The sequence below is a fragment of the Ovis canadensis genome, chromosome 21 (assembly GCF_042477335.2).
Source record: "Ovis canadensis isolate MfBH-ARS-UI-01 breed Bighorn chromosome 21, ARS-UI_OviCan_v2, whole genome shotgun sequence".
Classification (NCBI taxonomy): domain Eukaryota; kingdom Metazoa; phylum Chordata; class Mammalia; order Artiodactyla; family Bovidae; genus Ovis; species Ovis canadensis.
The window spans coordinates 41,366,736-41,384,358 of record NC_091265.1 but is presented as its reverse complement, the minus strand read 5'-3'; the positions used below and the strand labels follow the sequence as shown (position 1 = coordinate 41,384,358).

The 17,623-nt window shown below is 45.6% G+C and overlaps 1 long non-coding RNA gene across 1 annotated transcript in view; it reads left to right on the top strand.

Annotated features, from left to right (window-relative positions):
- Window positions 1-16,995, top strand: part of LOC138929800 (uncharacterized) — a 44,013-nt gene extending 27,018 nt beyond the window's left edge. The window contains exon 3 of the long non-coding RNA XR_011445985.1: window positions 15,577-16,995. This is a non-coding gene — a long non-coding RNA (uncharacterized lncRNA). The remainder of the gene's footprint in view (window positions 1-15,576) is intronic.
- Window positions 16,996-17,623: the final 628 nt, after the last annotated feature.

Genomic DNA, 17,623 nt, shown 5'->3' with positions numbered 1-17,623 from the left:
TGGCCTGTTGCCCACATCCCGTAATTGTGCCAGTCACCCCCATGACCTTTCCTTTGCTGAGTCTGATTAGTAATGTACTCAACACATTTCCCTGTTGCATCAAATACCAATTTGGCTTGAATGGGTGAAAGAATGGCTGATGAGGAGATGGTTAAGTCTTCTTATTGGAGAAACCTTTGCACTGAGCTGGTGTTGGGAGGTGGGGGAAGAAGGCAAGATGCCTTGTAACATTTTGCTCAGCATGTTTTTCTCAAACTCTGCAGCAGAGTCTGATTCTAATTACCCAGATGCATTGGTCTCGTGTGTAGGAGAGGGTGTGTCACCTGATATTGGGGGACCCTGAGCAGTAAAAGGCCTCATATGACACAGCTTTGTGGCAGGTGTTTGCACACTCCTAAAATGTTTCTGCTAAATATTTTGGACTGAGAGGAGAGTAATTACAACATGGAGTAGAATACTTATTTAGGCAGGAGGGAGGGAGGAGTAAACCATCCAGAAGTCCCGTCTTTCTGCAACTTTCTTTGTGTCCTGAAATGGCCTGGGTGTGTGCTCAGTCAGAGGATGGACTTGGGTAACCGCTGAGGAGAGCATGGCGCCCGCGCTCCTGGCTCCCCACCATGGACAGATACACCACTTGAAGTTGCTTCAAAGGCCAGGTTTGCCGATAGTTAATGTTAAGGGGACCTGCGCCAGTGATGTGGCTTCCAGGCTGTATGACAGCAGACAGCTGGGCTTTCCAGCTCTGAGTTTTGGGAGGATTCCATGATTCTCTGGGAAGAGGCATCTCCTTGAGACACCAGTAGCCTCATAGAATATCTCAAGGTAAATGTTCCTTGAGACCATCTATTTCATGCCCCCATTTTACAGATGGAAAAACTTGGGCATCACAAGTAGATGGTTAACCTCTGTAAGTCTTGCCATCAATGGGAAAGAATTGCAGAAAGGTGAAAGCAGCTGCATCAACCAAGCTTTATTAAACATCTATTATGTCCTATTCTGTATTATTCTATACTGAAACTTCTGCATGCGTTTCACTTAGTCTTCAGAAAAACCCTGACAGGAAGGTACTGTTCCTTGTCTCTGTAACTTTTAGAGGAGCCAGCACTCAAATCCTCACCATCTGATGTCAGTCGGCTTTGTGAACCGCTTGTGCACCTTCTGACTGAGCGTAATTTACCATGATCCTGGAAGAAGGTTGGTGTGGTTAGGTGAGGCAATTGAAGGACAGGGCGGTTAACAGTAACTTGTCTAGTGTTGGATGTGTGTGTGTTAGTCACTCACTCATGTCCGACTCTTTGTGACCCATGGACTGTAGTCCCCCAGGCTCCTTTGTCCATGGGATTCTCCAGGCAAGAATACTGGAGTGGGTTGCCATCTCCTTCTGCAGGGGATTTTCCTGACCCAGGGATTGAACCCGGGTCTCTTGCATTGCAGGCAGATTCTTTACCATCTGAGCTATAGGGAAGTAGTGATGGATATCAGGATTTAAATGAAAGCTTTGAAATTCGACTGTCTTAATTCTACTTTGTGAGGCCTGATGTCTCAGAATCCTATCCACACCCCTTTCTGCATCTCATTTAATCCTCCTATTCATGCTGTAGGCAACATTTGAGAAACCTGGACACAATTCCAACTCTGCTACTAAATATACTGTGCTTTCTTTGGCCAATCACGTCTCTGTGTGCCTCAGTTTCCTTATTGGTTGGAGAGGATTGTTGTTGTTCAATCACTAAGTTGTGTCCAACTCTTTACGACCCCATGAACTGCAGCATGTCAGGCTTCCCTGTCCTTCACCATCTCCCGGAGTTTGCTCAAACTCATGTCCATTGAGTCGGTGATGCTTTTCAACCAAAAGAGGGCTGGCATCCTTGTTGATGCTACAGGGTCTTGTGACACAGCAAATGTGCATGTTCTTTACTAGTGGAAAAGGGCTGAACAGGGGATTATTCCGGTTCTTTCCATGAAGTCCCTTTATCCATTGAGGTCTGGAAGCTTTCTCTGTTGCTTCATCCCTTCAGATCGTCACTGGAGGGTCTACATTTGTTGTGAGTTAGATGACAGCTGGGTTTGTATTTGATTTGGATGGAGTGTGGCCTGGGTATTAAACGGCTGTCAGCAAGACCTCTCTTCTAGCTGGCTCAGGAAACAACAGAGCTGAGCTGACGGTGCTTCCTCCAGATGTCTGGGGGCGCCTGCAGAAGGGAGCTGTGGGACCTCCAACACGGGGTCCCCACGCCATCGGGCTTGAAGCGCATAGAAAATATTGCTTCCAAATGGAAGCAGGATGAGCCCTGCTTCAGCATCCAGCCCCACTTGTGTGAAATGGCAGAGGAGATCAGGTGTGAGAGGTTTGGGTAATAAGTGATGCTGAGAAATGGCTGCAGAAGCCAGATTTCAGGGCCTTCTGGCCTCATCAGCCATGGATTCTAATCATTTCACAGCATTTGGCCATTTGGGCTGTGGGGGTTTCTAGGAAAAATTCATTTTAACTTTAACCAGTCTTATTGTGCTCTTTTTTATAGGGATGGGGAATAGTGTTCCTTTTTCCAGTCCACACTGATTTCTTCCTTATTTGAAATCCTGCAGTACTTAATTCTCTCTGAAACCAAGGGGAAGCAAACAACATTTTTGAGAGCCAACCCTGATGGACTTTATGCTGAGGCTTTTATACATATTACCCCATATCATTCCTACAAAACAGATCCTTCTCTCCTTGCAAGGCTTTTGCTCTCTTGCTTTTCCTCCTATATAAATGATTTTGTCTTTTTAATCTGCTGGCTCTTCTTCTGAATGTCAAGTACCTGGGCTCAATCCTTTGTCCTGTTTTCTCTTCTCTAGGCCTTTGCAGGGGGTCTTATCCAGCCTTTTGGTTTACTTTCCATCTCTATGCTACTAACTCCTACATTTCTGTCTTTAGGTCCAACTGTGCGCCTCCGCTCCAGACTCATGCAGCCTGCTTGGACCTCTCCCAGGAAGGCTGCCTCTCCTCCTTTTATCTCCCCCTCCTTTTATCTCCCCTTTAGCCTCAGTGAGCTTCATGCTGAACCTGTCAGTGTATCCTCACCTCAGAGTATTTGCACCTACTGCTCCCTCTGCCTGGAAAATGGTTCCCCTGATATTCACTTGGCTGCTTCACTCCTCATCAGGGCTCTTCCTCTGCCCACATCGTCTAAACCAGCCCCACTTCCCGCTCTCTCTGCCCTTATCCTGCTGTTTCGGCCACAGCACTTACCCTACCTGAAATGACATCGCAGCCTTGGTTACATTTTTGTTTATTGTTTGTCCCTTCTCCTGACTTTTGGAATTTACAGTCGTAAATGGGTTTTCGTGGTCATTGATGTAGCACCAGCATCAAGGATGTGGCTGCGAGTGGCTGGAACCCAGTGAATGCTGAATGGAAGGATACTTTTAGTGGTAGGTATTATTTCTCCCGTTTTTTTAGGGGAGGAAGTAGAGGCTAAAATGCCCCGTATCACTGGCCTTTCTTCCCCTCAGAAAAGGTGTGATAACTTTAATCAAGATCACTTACATGAAAGCAATGCATTCATTTTGACAGAAATTTATAAAGCTTAAAACAAGGATAGTGTTTTCTGAGTTTCTGTCTTAGATAATAAAACTCAGTATGTGCATTAATTCTGAACATGTATTATGACCCCAATTCACCACATGCATGACTGGTCTGCTCCCCTCCACCCCAAACACATGCTTTTCTGACTTCACACCTAACCTTGCTGTCTTGATATTTATTATATTTAACAGTAACTTGACACCATAGCTCCCTGTTGGTTCCAGCAGATGACTATGTGAAGATCAAAATACTCAATGCATCCAAGGAGAATTTTTCCTCAAAGATTAAAATAATTGTCTGTTTTAAAGTACCGCTTATCACCGTCCTCACTAAAGGGCTCTTCGTGGTGTCTGGTGCGGGCTGATGGGTGAGCCGCCATCTACTGCTGGCCACAAAGGGCACCACGGTGCATTCTCCAGGGACGCACGGTTGGGAGAGCCTGTCACTCTTGTGCTTTATCTGAAGTCAGTTGTTTTGAGCCTTTACATCAATCATATGGTGGATTTTATATAGCGATTTCTTCATCTGCAAAAGAGGAAGAGACACCAAGAAAATCCAACCAGAAGCTGTTGAGCTAGATCAGCTCCTTACTTTTTGAAAAAATATTTTCTCTTTTTGATTTTAAGAAGCCTTAACTCTGGAAGTATTATGAATCCAGCACAGTTCAGAATCTGGACATTCAGGAGGCATAACCCTCCTTCCACCTTGTTCCCCGACTGTTTGGCCCACCGAGCAGTTTGGCACCCATCATATCATCCAATTCCCCTACAAGGCTTTTCCTTCTCTGTGGATCTGATGCCTGTCCCTGCCTCTTTATTAGAATTGTGCCCCACCCGCCTTGATTGGCATTCCTTTAGGCACACAAAAACTGACTTTGACTGTATCTGCCCCTTCCGGGCAGAGGCTGCCTGCCGGGCTTGCTCTGCCTCGAGGTCAGGACTTGGGCCCTGATGTCCTCCTCTCTAGCTACACTGAAATTTCCTCCTGGACAATGACAGTTTGCTCTACTTCCAGGTTCCTTCCAAATCCTAGCCCAGTCCTCACCACCTGGAGCTACTCCATAGAGACTGGTTTGTCCAACTTCTTGGTGGTGGTTGTTCTCTCCATGATCCTCTCAAGGGAGGAGCTATTATTCCGTACCTCTGGGTAGACTCTTTCTTGCATGCAGTTATGGTGGGACACGTCCACAGGAGCTCTGCTTCCCCACTGCAGTCACCCAAAACCCAGCCTATCTGACTTCATCCCAGGGGAGGGCCGGGCACAGATCAGGCGAGAGACTGCTCATGGAGAAAGCAGGGCAGGGCCTTGGTGCTCCCTTCCCTCCTATTCTAGCAAAATTCTTCCTGGGGTTGTTTGTTTCCTAGTGCTTGAGTTTTAATATCGACCTCCTTCTAACCAAGTTCAGCTTTTGCTCTGTATCAGTCTGGATTTACTGTTCTCCCAGCCACTCCTTCCTATTAAATTAGATAGTAGAGCTGTCCATCAATTGGTGCTATTCAGGAGTAGAGTTGTTTGTTTCTGTGTGTGAATGCTATGGCTTAGGTGGACCTGGATTTTTCTGCAGAATTACAGCCAAGCCTTGTGCTTTCACCTGTTCAGGTGTTCAGATCCTATTGCTCTACCTCAGAAAACACTAAACTCCCCTGGAAGGGCTCAACAGAAGAATCCCATGTTATTATCCCTTGGCATTGCTATAGCTCTTTATGTCTTATCTTCTGGTGGTAACCCAAGGAGTGTGTGTTTATGATCATTTTATTAGCATTTCCTCAAAAGATTCATGTTTATTAAAAACACAAATATCACTAGAAATTTCTTGGTAGCTTGATTGAAGGGGATTTCAGGAAGAACGAGGCAAGAAGATTAAACATCTATAGCTTTAACCTGTTGCTTAAATGAATAACTATAATATAGCCATGGATGTTTTTCTTACAAGTAGCCTTTATCAATTCTCCTTCAGATAAGATGTGATAGCCAAGAGCTTGCTGGTTTAAAGACAGGTCAAGGGAGAAAGGCAGGTTTGTGGAGATTACTTTAAGAAAAATCTTGTGTTTAGAAAAATCATGTTCTCTACTTCTACAATTATTTCCTTCTCAAAAATTTCTTATTGGTGCATTTCTGATGGGTCAGTACATTCCTCTGTTTAAGCTAAGATCAAATGGATTTTCTTTTACTTGCTGTCCAAGCATCCTAATTGTAAATAACATACTCACAGCAATGGGTAGTTGACAGAATACCTTCAGGTTGATGGACATTTAAATCTCCTGACAGCCTTGACCTGAGTACATTTAGACTTCCCTACTACAGAAGAGAGAACTGGCGTTCTGTGGGACTGAGGGACTCGTCCAAGGTTCACATTGCCAATGAGTGGCGGAGCTGGACTCGAACTCAAATCTTCCTGTTTCTATTTCAAGTTCCTTCAACAATCTCACACTGCCTCTCAAAGAAACAGGTTTGTTCATTCATTCAGTTATCTATTTATCCGTCTATCCATCCAGCCATTCACCCATCCATCCATATCCATATCCATCTGTAACTATTCCTTGAGAACCCATTATATACCAGATGCTGTCTGGAACTCCCAGTTTGGTAGGGAAGACAGTAAGCGTATAATTCCATTGGTGCGGCAGTTGCTCGGGCATTAGCACCGAGGCTCTGGAAAAACAGGAGGAACACCTGGCCTGGGGCAGTGGTCAGGGAAGGCTCCCTAGAGGGAGTGATGCTGAAGCTGCATTTTGATATGCATGTGTATTAACAGTCACTTCTTTCCCTGAGTGCTATCAGCTTCCACTCTGCTGCCCGCCACTCATATCACTCTTCACTGGGCTCAGTTGTCAGGAGAGCAGTGGGGTGGAGCTAGTTCAACAAGGAAGAGCATTCCCACTGAGGGGACTTTGAGTGATAAGGGGTCTGGAGAAGGCTTGGAACACATAGGATGGGGAAACTGCCCCAGAGAAGAACCAGAAGATCTGGTATGGCACCTGGGAAAACTCTCTTTTTTCCAGGCCTTGCCTTCTCATCAGTGATACAAAGGGATTGAATCTGAAAAAAGTTTAAAAGTGCTGATTGTATGGCCCTAGGCAAGCACAAGGACAGGACAAATGAGAATGTTGCAGGGAGCGTGGGAGGGCATATTGCAAGCCTCCTGTAGCTCCAGGCCTTTGTACTAGCTCTGCCTTCTGCCTGGAAAGCTTTTGCTCATGTTGTCCATCCGTTAACTTCAGCTCCTCTTTTGTCTCTTCTTCCTGTTCCCAGACAGATGGAAGGACCCTTCTTATCAAACACAGAGCCCTGGGCTATAACTGCCTCACTCCTTGTGTCTGGGTGTTTGTACTGGCCATACATTCCTTGAGGGAGGGACTGTGACCTCGCATCTCTATGTTCCCAGACCATAAGCCCTGTGCCTGGCACGACACATATGTCAAAGAATGATGGAAGATGGTGGACTTGGTTTGATCGTATGTCTTTGAGTTGGCTCATAGGTCTTCCAAAATTGACTTGGGTATTCAGAATAAAGTACTTTCAGACCCGTTCTACAGACAAGACCTTTTAGGCCCTGGGAGGTTAAAAGACTTGTTGGGAAGGACAAGCCAGGTCTCCTCTTTCTAAGGTAATGGTTCTACCATTTCCCCCAAGACTTCCAGGATTTGAATTTCATTTCCGTTCTTTGGGAAAATGGAAGAGACGTTTTCACTGGCGTAAGTTAAAGGAGCTGGGAGTTGGGGTGTAACAGCCTAAGGAAAGGAGTGATGTGAAGTGTGTGAAGGTTCGTTTGGGTAACAGCCTTTTGAATAGATTAAGACGGTGAGGCTTGGTGGAGGCAGGTGGAGGATCAGAGGAGACAGCATTCGACGAGGCGGAGCTGTCTGGGCCCTGAACAAGCAGCTCATCTCCGGGGAGAGAAGAGAAGGGTTTCAGAGAGCGTGTGCATCAGACAGGCTCCATGTGCAGTGAAGTGATGCGTGTGGCAAACACACCTCTCCCCCTCTGCTGGGGCTGTCACCGCCCCGACCCCTCTACACATGTCATTTATCTTTCCACGTCCAAGTTGCAGTGGACTTTTTCAGGCCATCTGAAAATGGAGGCTGGGCATTTTGGGGAGGGACCTGCTTCGTTTTCATGTCTAACCTTCATCGCTTTGGGATATTGTTCCTGTCTTCTTTGTTTCTCCCCCCAGAGTTTATTCCTTGGCAACACGCCTCTGGCTCGGTGGGGGCCCTGATGCATCCCTGTGTGCTGCTGCTTGTCAAAACCCAACGAGAGGCATCTTATCAGTTCCCTGGCAGGTGCAGGGTGGTGGCGCCGTGTGCACGCACTGAATCTCTGATAGACGCCACTCAGAATCAGCATGCACCTTTAATAAAGAGCACCGCCTAGCTATTGGCTATGATAGGGCTGGTTGTAATAAAAGCATCTCTTTCCTATTGGCTTTTGAAATGGCAGACGGAGAGCTGTAAGGAAGGGAGTCGCTTACCGAGGAGGAGACAATGTCTTTTATACAATAAGCCCAAACCTCCAGGATAGGTTTGATGACACCTTCGATTGTGTTTTTCTGCTCTGAAGGGATGGATGATCAACACACACCTCCCAGATGCTGCTAAGGGGGTTCTGTCTTCTGATCAGCATCCTGATCAGCCTCTGAGCTACTTGGGCCTTTGTTGATTTTTCTGGCACCCCCCCACCCCAGGATCGGTGTGTTTGTGGAACCCCCTGGGCCTGAGTTCCAGCATCACCCCTCGTTTGCTGTGTGATCTTGGGCAAATTCCTCAGCCTCTGTTCAACTTCTTCCTCAGTGTGATACAGGGGTCGAGGCAGAGATGTTTCCTGGAGATGCTGTTGCTGAGGCTGAGTCTTGAAGGAGAGGAGGGGCAAGGCTTCTGGGGGACTCTTGGTGGGCAAGTGAGGTCTGCTTGTAGCTGGTGGTGAGAATGTCTGGGGATTTGTAGTCTGGTTCAAGGTCAGAAAGGCTAAATGGAATATGAGTGGGGAGCAGGGACAGTGAAGTCCTAGTGACTGGGTGGAGAAGCCCAAGGGGTCGGAGGGAGGCCTGGTAAGAGAATGAGAGCACCAGGGCCTGTTACCTGTACTGGGTGTGTAGTTGGGATGAGATGCTGTGAAGCCTTGACAGTGGATGGGAAAACTCCAAGTGAGAGTTGGAAGAAAGAAGTCACGCCCATACTTCACACTTGATTCACCAGAAAATGTCTGTCTTCTCTTCATTCCCCTGTTATGTCCTGAGTCAGACTCCCAAGTGGCTGCTGTAGAGCAAAGGACAGAGATGGGAGGACACGACAGAGTGGCAGTGGCCTCAGGCCCCCAGTGCCTGCGGGGCATGGCTGCCTCCCCTGCCCTGACTCTGCTCTTCCAGCAACACTTCAGTCCTGCCTTGGCTCTGGAGAGCTGACCGGAGCCCCACACAGGCTTCTCTGAGGTTTCTTTTTCTTTTCTCTGTTTTCGTTTCAAACTGCCTGCTTTGCCTGGTACTCCTTCGAGACTCCCCCCGGCCCCACACCCGCCCCGCATGCCTTTCTTCTTACTGCTTCGCTGTCTGTATGCAGAACTCCATCACGGCAGCCCTCCGCTCTCCAGCCCTCTGTGTTTTCCCAAGAGGCACCTCCTGCTTCCACCAGCATCAGGAATTGAACTAGCTCCTCCAAGTCACCAACGGACCATTTTGAAAAGCAGATTTAGTTAATATTTTGGATAGCTAGGGTGCCTGTAATTATAGATGTATGTAATAAAGTTATGTAATTAATATCTTGTACTCCATATAGTTACAGACAGGATAAATACTGCCATGATGGTTTTTACCTTCCAGGCTCTCTCACAAAGCTTCCCATTCGTCTGTTCCTCCTCACCCCCTGCGTATTGTATTACTTGCAATTAACCATATAAGTGGAATCTTTTTATGCAAACAATCAAAACTAATAAATAATAGAGCTCATCTTCTCTCCGTTCCGGCAGCAATCTAGTCGGCCTTAATGAGGTTTGAACGCAGTGCAGTGATGTTGATCTCCATCAACCTTGTTGCCATGGGAGTCTCTCCAGGTTGGATTTCCTTAGGCTTCTGCCACTCCCTGGCGTTAGATGTATCATCCCCGTGGCTCTGAAAGTCCAGAACGCACTAGCTAGAAAATCTACAGGTCTGGGAAAACCCTGGCGTGCTTGAACCATCTCTGGAATTTCCATGTTCTGTGATTTCACAGGTTGCCCAGGAAGTGGAATGCCTCTGAGTAGGTAACCATGAAGTGTACGGGGGCGTGGGAGGAAGGCACTCCCAGCTCCGGCGATCTACCATGACGTCCTCCGTGACAGCAGGCCTTCAGTGTCATGGCAAAGCATGGGTAGTCAGTGCACACCAAGCATTATGAATGACTGATGTGCCGTGGAGATGTTCATGGAGGAGCGTGTGCTGTTTGGACGGCAGAAGTGGTTGGAGTGGATTTTCTGAATAAATTATAAATACAGATCTGATCATATCACTTGCATGCTTATGATCCTCTGTAGACTCCTTGTCACCTTTGCAAAATGTTTAAGCTCCTCAGCCCGCCAAAGAGCTCCTTGACGAGGATGACCAACTGCCTGCTTAGCCCAGGATTGAGTGGGCTTCCTGGGATGTGGGATTTTCAGCGCTAAAAATGCAGGCAAAGCCAGGGCCAACTGGGCTGAGCTGACCACCCTGTAACCATGACCTAGGCCCACTCATTCCTCTGCAGCCCCAGCTCCCACCCCTGTCTGGAGAAATAAGCTCTGCTGCTGCTGCTAAGTCACTTCAGTCATGTCAGACTCTGCAACCCCATGGACTGCAGCCTACCAGGCTCCCCCATCCCTGGGATTCTCCAGGCAAGAGTGCTGGAGTGGGGTGCCATTGCCTTCTCCGAAATAAGCTCTAGTGGTTCTAAATGAGTTATAATGGTTCCCTGCTGCTTCTTTTTTAAAAATTGAAGTAAAGTTGATTTACAATATTGTATTAGTTTCAGGTGTACAACATAGCGATTCAATATTTTTATAGATTATGCTCCATTCCCCTGCTGTTTCTTGCCTCTTTGCCTGCGCCCCTACAGTCTCAGCTGCCTGCTAGGTTGCCCTGGCTCCCCTATCTTTGTTGAACTAGCTCTTCTCGCGTGTTAAGGCTCTGTGTGGCATTGCCTCACGGGGAAGCCTTTGTGACCCCCAGGTTGGGGGAGCTTCTCTCCCCTGTGCTTAGCCGCTTGTCCCAGTCATGTCTCTGTCCATTGAGTATATTTCCTTGTCTCTCTCCCTCACTGGACTAGGAGCTTTGTGAAGACATGAATATGACCTATTAGACTTTATATCCCTAGCACCTAGTACAGTGACTGCACATAGGCATTCATTAAATATTTTATGTACAGATTTATTTAATGATTTAAGTATTTAAGTGCCTGAATGAATTAAAGGTAGATGATAAGATATAGCCCAGGTGTTGATGACCTTTCAAAACTTGTGTGCCTATGTCTTATTGAAAAACATGTACGGCGGTTTATGAAAGATCAGGGGGTGGGGGGGACCCTGACTTTCTGGGGATGAAGACGGGGAGTGTGGTGGTTCAGGGTCACTAAAGTTCCTGCCCAGGGGAAAGGGGGCTGCAAATGAGGAGGGGCTGTGGGGTGAGGGTGAGGCAGGTGGGGCTCTGAAGAGCAAGTTGGTGTCCTGGGAGCTCGGGGTGGGAGAGGGACAGGACGGCCTGGGCAGAAGTGAACCAAACGCAACAGCAGGGCAATTGCAGGCTCATTGGGCAATTGGTCATTTGGCTCTTGGGTGCTAAAGAGATATTCCTTTTTTATTCAGGTTTTATGGTGAAGAAGGCTAAGCATTTTCTTTTTCTACGTCCAGTTTTATTGACATATATCTCTGTATAAATTTAAGATGTATAGGTGAATGTTTTGACTTACATACATAATGAAAGAATGACCACAATACGTCTAGTTAGCATCCATCATCTCATAGAGATACAAAAAAGAGAGAAAGCAAAAAAAGGGAAATTTTTCCTTTCTTATATTTTTTATGATGACTGTATCAACTTTCACATTTTTACTAACAACTTTCATAGATACACACAGTGGTGTTGACTTTGGTCATCATTGTACAATACATCCCTGCTGCTGCTGCTGCTAAGTCGCTTCAGTCATGTCCAACTCTGTGCAACCCCATAGATGGCAGCCCATCAGGCTCCCCCGTCCCTGGGATTCTCCAGGCAAGAACACTGGAGTGGGTTGCCATTTCCTTCTCCAATGCATGAAAGTGAAAAGTGAAAGTGAAGTCACTGATTCATGTCCAACTCTCAGCAACCCCATGGACTGCAGCCTACCAGGCTCCTCCGTCCATGGGATTTTCCAGGCAACTGGAGTGGGGTACCATTGCCTTCTCCACAATACATCCCTAGTACTTATCTATCTTATAACTGGAAGTTGGTACCTTTAAACCACTTTCCTCCAACCTACCCACCACCTCCAACTCTTGTAACCATAAATCTGATCTCCAAAGAAATATTTTTGATCAAGATGCCTACCCGAATAGGGGTGGGCCAAGGAGAGAGAGGTGGGACATCCAGGCAGGTGACCGGGACACAGAGCTTAGGAGGTTTCTGTCAGAGAGGCCTTACTAGGCTTCTGAGGGCAGAGGGGAGCTGTGAAGGTGGAGGCCAGGCAGGTATAAGCAGTGTGTTCTAGGCCAGCCTGCTGGGTGGTGGCCAGCCTGCTGGGTGGTGACCAGCCTGCTCCGTGGGCCCATCACTACCTGGCCCCCTTGTGGACTCGCTGCCAGCAAGTCCCCTGAGCTTCCAAGGGAGGGTGCCTTGTGCACTGGAATCTCTGTCTGCAGGATGAATATTTCAGAAAAGCAGCTGGGAAAGGCAGTGGCTTTTTAATCTAAGCTGAATAGAGCCTGAGGGGCCAGTGCACGGCATCCTCGGGAGTGGAATAATGTGCTTGCGACACCGTGTTCTCTGTGTACAATGGGACGGGACATGAGCACAGGAGACGGCTCTGGTCATAGAATTCTCTCCCTCTTGGCCCATCCTGAATGAGAGCCTGGGACTGTTGCTGGTGACCTTTGACAGCAGCCCAGGGGGCAGCTATTGTGCCGACCTTGATGAATTAGAGCCCGTGGGGGCGACTTGCAGTGCCTGCCATCCATGGAGTTGCTCATTCCGGCCAGATGCTCACTGTGCTTTCCATAACTAATTTCCCTTCATTGCAGCAACAGCCCTGTGGCAAGTGATTCTCTCTCCACTATATGGGGGAGGAAACTGTGGCGCAAAGGAGTCCAATAACTTCAAAGCACTTAGTGTAATGCCCACACGCGCCATCCCGACAATCAGAGCTAAAATTTAGATCAGGTTTGGTCTGTGCCAGGCATTGTGCTAAGTGCTTTAATAGGTACAACACATTCATTCCTTACAACTGTGGAGGATACAGCATTTCAGTTCCATTATTCGCCTCATTTTCGTGATGAGGAACTGGAACACAGTGAGGTTAAGAGCATGCCCAAGGTCACACAGCTGGTAAATGACAGACCCAAAACTTAAAAAAAAATTTTTATTGAAATATAGTTGGTTTACAGTGTCATGTTCATTTCAGGTATACAAGCTGGTGAGTCAGTTAAACACACACACACTATATATTCGTTTTTAGATTCTTTTCCATTATAGATTATTATAAGATATTGAGTTGAGTTATACAGGAGGTCCTGAGTTATGCAGGAGTTATACAGAGTTATTGAGTAGAGTTATACAGGAGGTCCTGTGTTATACAGGAGGTCCTTGTTGATTACCTGTTTTATATATAGTAGTGTGTATATGCTAATCCCAAACTTCTAATTGACCCCTCCCCAACTTTCCCCTTTGGTAGCCATAAGTTTGTTTTCTATGTCTGTGAATTTATTTCTGTCTTAAAAATTTGTGTCATTTTTTAAGATTCTACATATAAGGGATATCGTATTTGTCTCTCTCCATAGAGCCAAAACTTGAACATAGGTAGTCTGATTCCGAAGTTTAAGGATTTAACCATTTACAATACCCCCTCATATAGAGAGAGCACTCAAAACTGTTAGCTACTGTTACTCTGACTCCTTACAAAGGAACGCAGCTTGGGAGGGCAGAACTGGGATTGAACACAGGATGTCTATCTCTGAGATACCTGCGCTGAACTTGTACCCTAGGCTAAGTGAGGGATTCATGGCTTTTTCTAGTTAGCTGAGGGTTAGTAGGAAAACCTAGTTGCCTTCAACCCGGTAACAGAGGCTTCAGGAGTCCCTGGTACCTATGCGCTCTTCCTCCTGGGCTCACAGCTTCGCTACAAGTTCCTGCTCCCTTTGTAGCAAAGTCTGGCCACATCAGTGAATTCTAGCCAATGGAATATGAACAGAAGGGATGTATGCCACTTGCAAGCTTGTCCTGCACACCCCCCCCCCCCAAATAATGCTCCCATTCGTGATCCCAGAGGACCTAAAGGAGGGTCACTGATGGAAGGAGCCTGGGGACTTGAATGACTGCCTGGAGCAAAGCCCACAACCCCTGCCCCCACGCTGGACTGTGAGGCAGACAAGAGATCATCTTTCTTGGGTTAAATCACTTAGATATTGATATTATTATAATTGGAGCTCCCTCTACCCCCCAAAATACAGTGACTTTAAATAAAAGCCCTTTGAAGTGCCTGAGTCCATTTCTCTGTTAAGGTAAACAGAGGCCAAGAGAACAGAGTCTGGAAATAGCACAGGCCTTAGGGTCAGACCAGCTCATCACTTAGTAGCCTCATACCTCAGCCTCATGGAGCTGCAGAGGTCTCCTCTGTCCAGTCCAGGCATGGCCGGTGCTGGGTTGCTGCAAGGAGTTGGAGGTGTTGCAGCTAAAGCCTCTAGCACAGCGCCTGCTTCATACTTGCTGTGTCAAAACCTAAAATGTTCGCGTGGCTCTTAACCCAGGAATTCTATTTCCAGGAACTTATTTTAAGAAAATAATCTTGGATACTCAAAGATGTAGTTATTAAAATGTTTACCTTAATATTGCACTTGAGTGAAAAATTGGAAATGAGCTAAATTTTCAACAGTTTGTTGTTGTTCAGCTGCTCAGTAGTGTCTAACTCTTTGCAACCCCATGGACTGCAGCATTCCAGGCCTCCCTGTCCTTCACCATCTCCGGAAGTTTGCTCAAATTCATGTCCATTGAGTCAGTGATGCTATCTAACCATCTCATCTTCTGCCTACCCCGTCTCCTTTTACCTTCAATCTTTCCCAGCATCACAGTCTTTTCCAATGAGTCAGCTCTTTGCATCAGGATGCCAAAGTATTGGAGCTTCAGCTTCAGCATCAGTTCTTCCAATGATCAGTCCTTTCAACAATAGGAAATTGGTTAAATAAACCCTGGTGCATCTGTTCAACTGAGAACCATCCAGCCATTAAATAGATGTAATAGAAGGTCAAGCAAAATAACCAACAAGGACCTACTGTACAGGGAACTCTGCTTAATATTATGTGGCGGCCTGGAGGGGAGGGGCATTAGGGGGAGAATGGATGCATGGATATGTATGCCTGAGGCACTCTGCTGTGCACCTGAAACCATCACAACCTGTTAATTGGCAATTGGTGGCAGCAGTTCAGTTGCTCAGTTGTGTCCGACTCTTTCGACCCCATGGACTGTAAGCCTGCCAGGCTCCTCTGTCCATGGGATTCTGAAGGCAAGAATACTACAGTGGGTTGCCCTTTCCTTCTCCAGTTAACTGGCAATATTCTGATATAAAGTTACAAGAAAGAGAAGTCATGCGATGACATGAAAAAATATTTACAGCAAAATGGTAAAAACAGCAGATTGTAAAACAGTATGTATTCCATGAAATCATTAAAAAAAATAGAAATATAAGAATATATATACATACAAAAAAAAGAGTAAAAGGCTATATCTTGAAATATTAAAATGTTTATCTCTTGTAAGTGGGGATTTGTAAGGTTTTACTTTCCCTTGCTTATCTGTTTTCTAAATTTTCTATCTTAAATAGGAATTATTTAGTTAAAAAGGAAGAAACCAAACTATGTAAACTCTTTTGGGGAGCTTTGCCTGCATTGGCTGTGACATTGAACGTCTCTCATCACCCTGTGTGGATGTTGACTTGGACAGTGGGAGAGACAAAGACAAATGTGAGTTGACACAGGGTGTCCGTGGGAATATCTCATATAAAGTTGTGTTGCTATCATTCATGGACGCTGGTTGTTGGATGTTTATTATTGTGGGTATTATTCACACGGACACATGAGCTCATAGGCATCTCCTCTCCTCCCTTCCCTGCAAAAGTGCTGCTGCCCATAAGAATCTTGTCTTTCATAGGACTAGGTGTCCCATGACACTATCCAGGTGCCCAGCGCATAAGAGCATCTCTGAACAGACTGAGGACCTCAAGATGAATGCTGATGACTCCCAGCCTTAGTATAACAAGGCATCTGGCACAGCAGCCCTTGCTGGAGCAGCCTTCTCTGGGCTGGTACACTCACCACAGGCTTTCTTCTCGCCGGAGCCAGGGACTTAATGAGTGTGAGTGAGTTTGCTTCAGGTTTATTAAATAAGCGTGCTTTTGCAAGAATAAGTCAGCCACAGACTGGAAGAAAGTATTCACAATGCATATACCTGACAGAGGACTCCCATCCAGAATATATAAAGACTTTTTACAAGTTGACAATTAAAAAGACAGCTCAGTAAAAAATGGGCAAAAGATTTGAACAAGAACTTCACAAAAGAAGATCTAGGAATGGCTAATAAGCCCATAAAAAGGAGTTCCACATCATTAGTCATAAGAAACATGCAATTTAAAGGTACAATGAAATACCATTTCATACCTATTAGAATGACTAAAATACAAAAGTCTGATGAGTCCCAAAGATGGTAAGGGTGTGGGACAACTGGATTCTCAGTTTATTGCTATTATGGGGTCAGGTTAAATTCTGTTCAAAATGATTTGAGTTATGTGATTAAATGGTTTCTGGATAAATATATTTCTTCATTCATGCACTAATCCAACCATTATGTAATTATGTCATGATGGATAAAACAAAGTTCATGCCTTCAAGGGGAATGTAGACAGTTTTTGAAGTGAAGCTTTGTTGAGTCAGTCACCACGTAGCTAGTGTTATTTACCATACCTTCTTGATTCTCAGACACATGTGTTATCTTCAACCAATTTCAAAGTAAGTGTGAAAACTGAAAAACATGTTTTTGCACCAAAAATAAGAGTCTTGAGGCTCTGGCTTAAACAGGAAAAAGATAATTTTTCCCCATTTACCTTTTGCCTCTGCATTCTAGTTCTTTGAAAAGAAATGCATGGGAATAGATGGTATTAATAATGATCTTGTTGCATTTGTTGAAACGTATTCCTCTCTATCTCTTTTTAAATAAAGCTGCATTTTGATCTCTCAGTGTAAGAAAATTATCTTAATACAGTCTTAAGCCATAAGTTGCTGTGGCTTTGTTTACTCGCCCAAAGGCAAAAGTTAAATCAATTCAACAAATATTTATTTTGTGCCAAGCATTTAACCAGGCACTGTGCAGTAACACAGAAGGAGCAGTTCTAATGTGAGAAACTGATGCTCTTTTCTAATGAAAAGAGTTCTGGCTTTGAAGTTAGGGCACAGTTTTGGACTATGGCCCCATGATGTCTTATCTATGTCATTCTGAGAAAGTCTCCAGAGTTTAATTTTCTGAACCTCTGTTTTCTCCTGGGTGAAGTGGCTATAATCATTCCTATCTCATATTATTGATTTAATGGATCATGTAAAAAAAAAATCTTGGCATGTGATAGGTGCTCAGTGAATGCTTGTTGATTCTGGCTCTCAGTGGAGACACAAGACGTGTTTGAGGAGGTTCTCAGCATTAACAGAAGGCAGTGGGGAGCCTGTATTGTCAAGTTCAAGATCGAGATGGTACAGTTCTTTTGAATAACTTTCAGCATTTTCCAGCACTGTTCAGTGTGCTGTAAGAGAACATCAGGAAAGTTTGTCTGTAACTTTGACCTTGGTTTGGTAGAGAGAAAATGTGACTTGGAAAGCCTGAAGTGC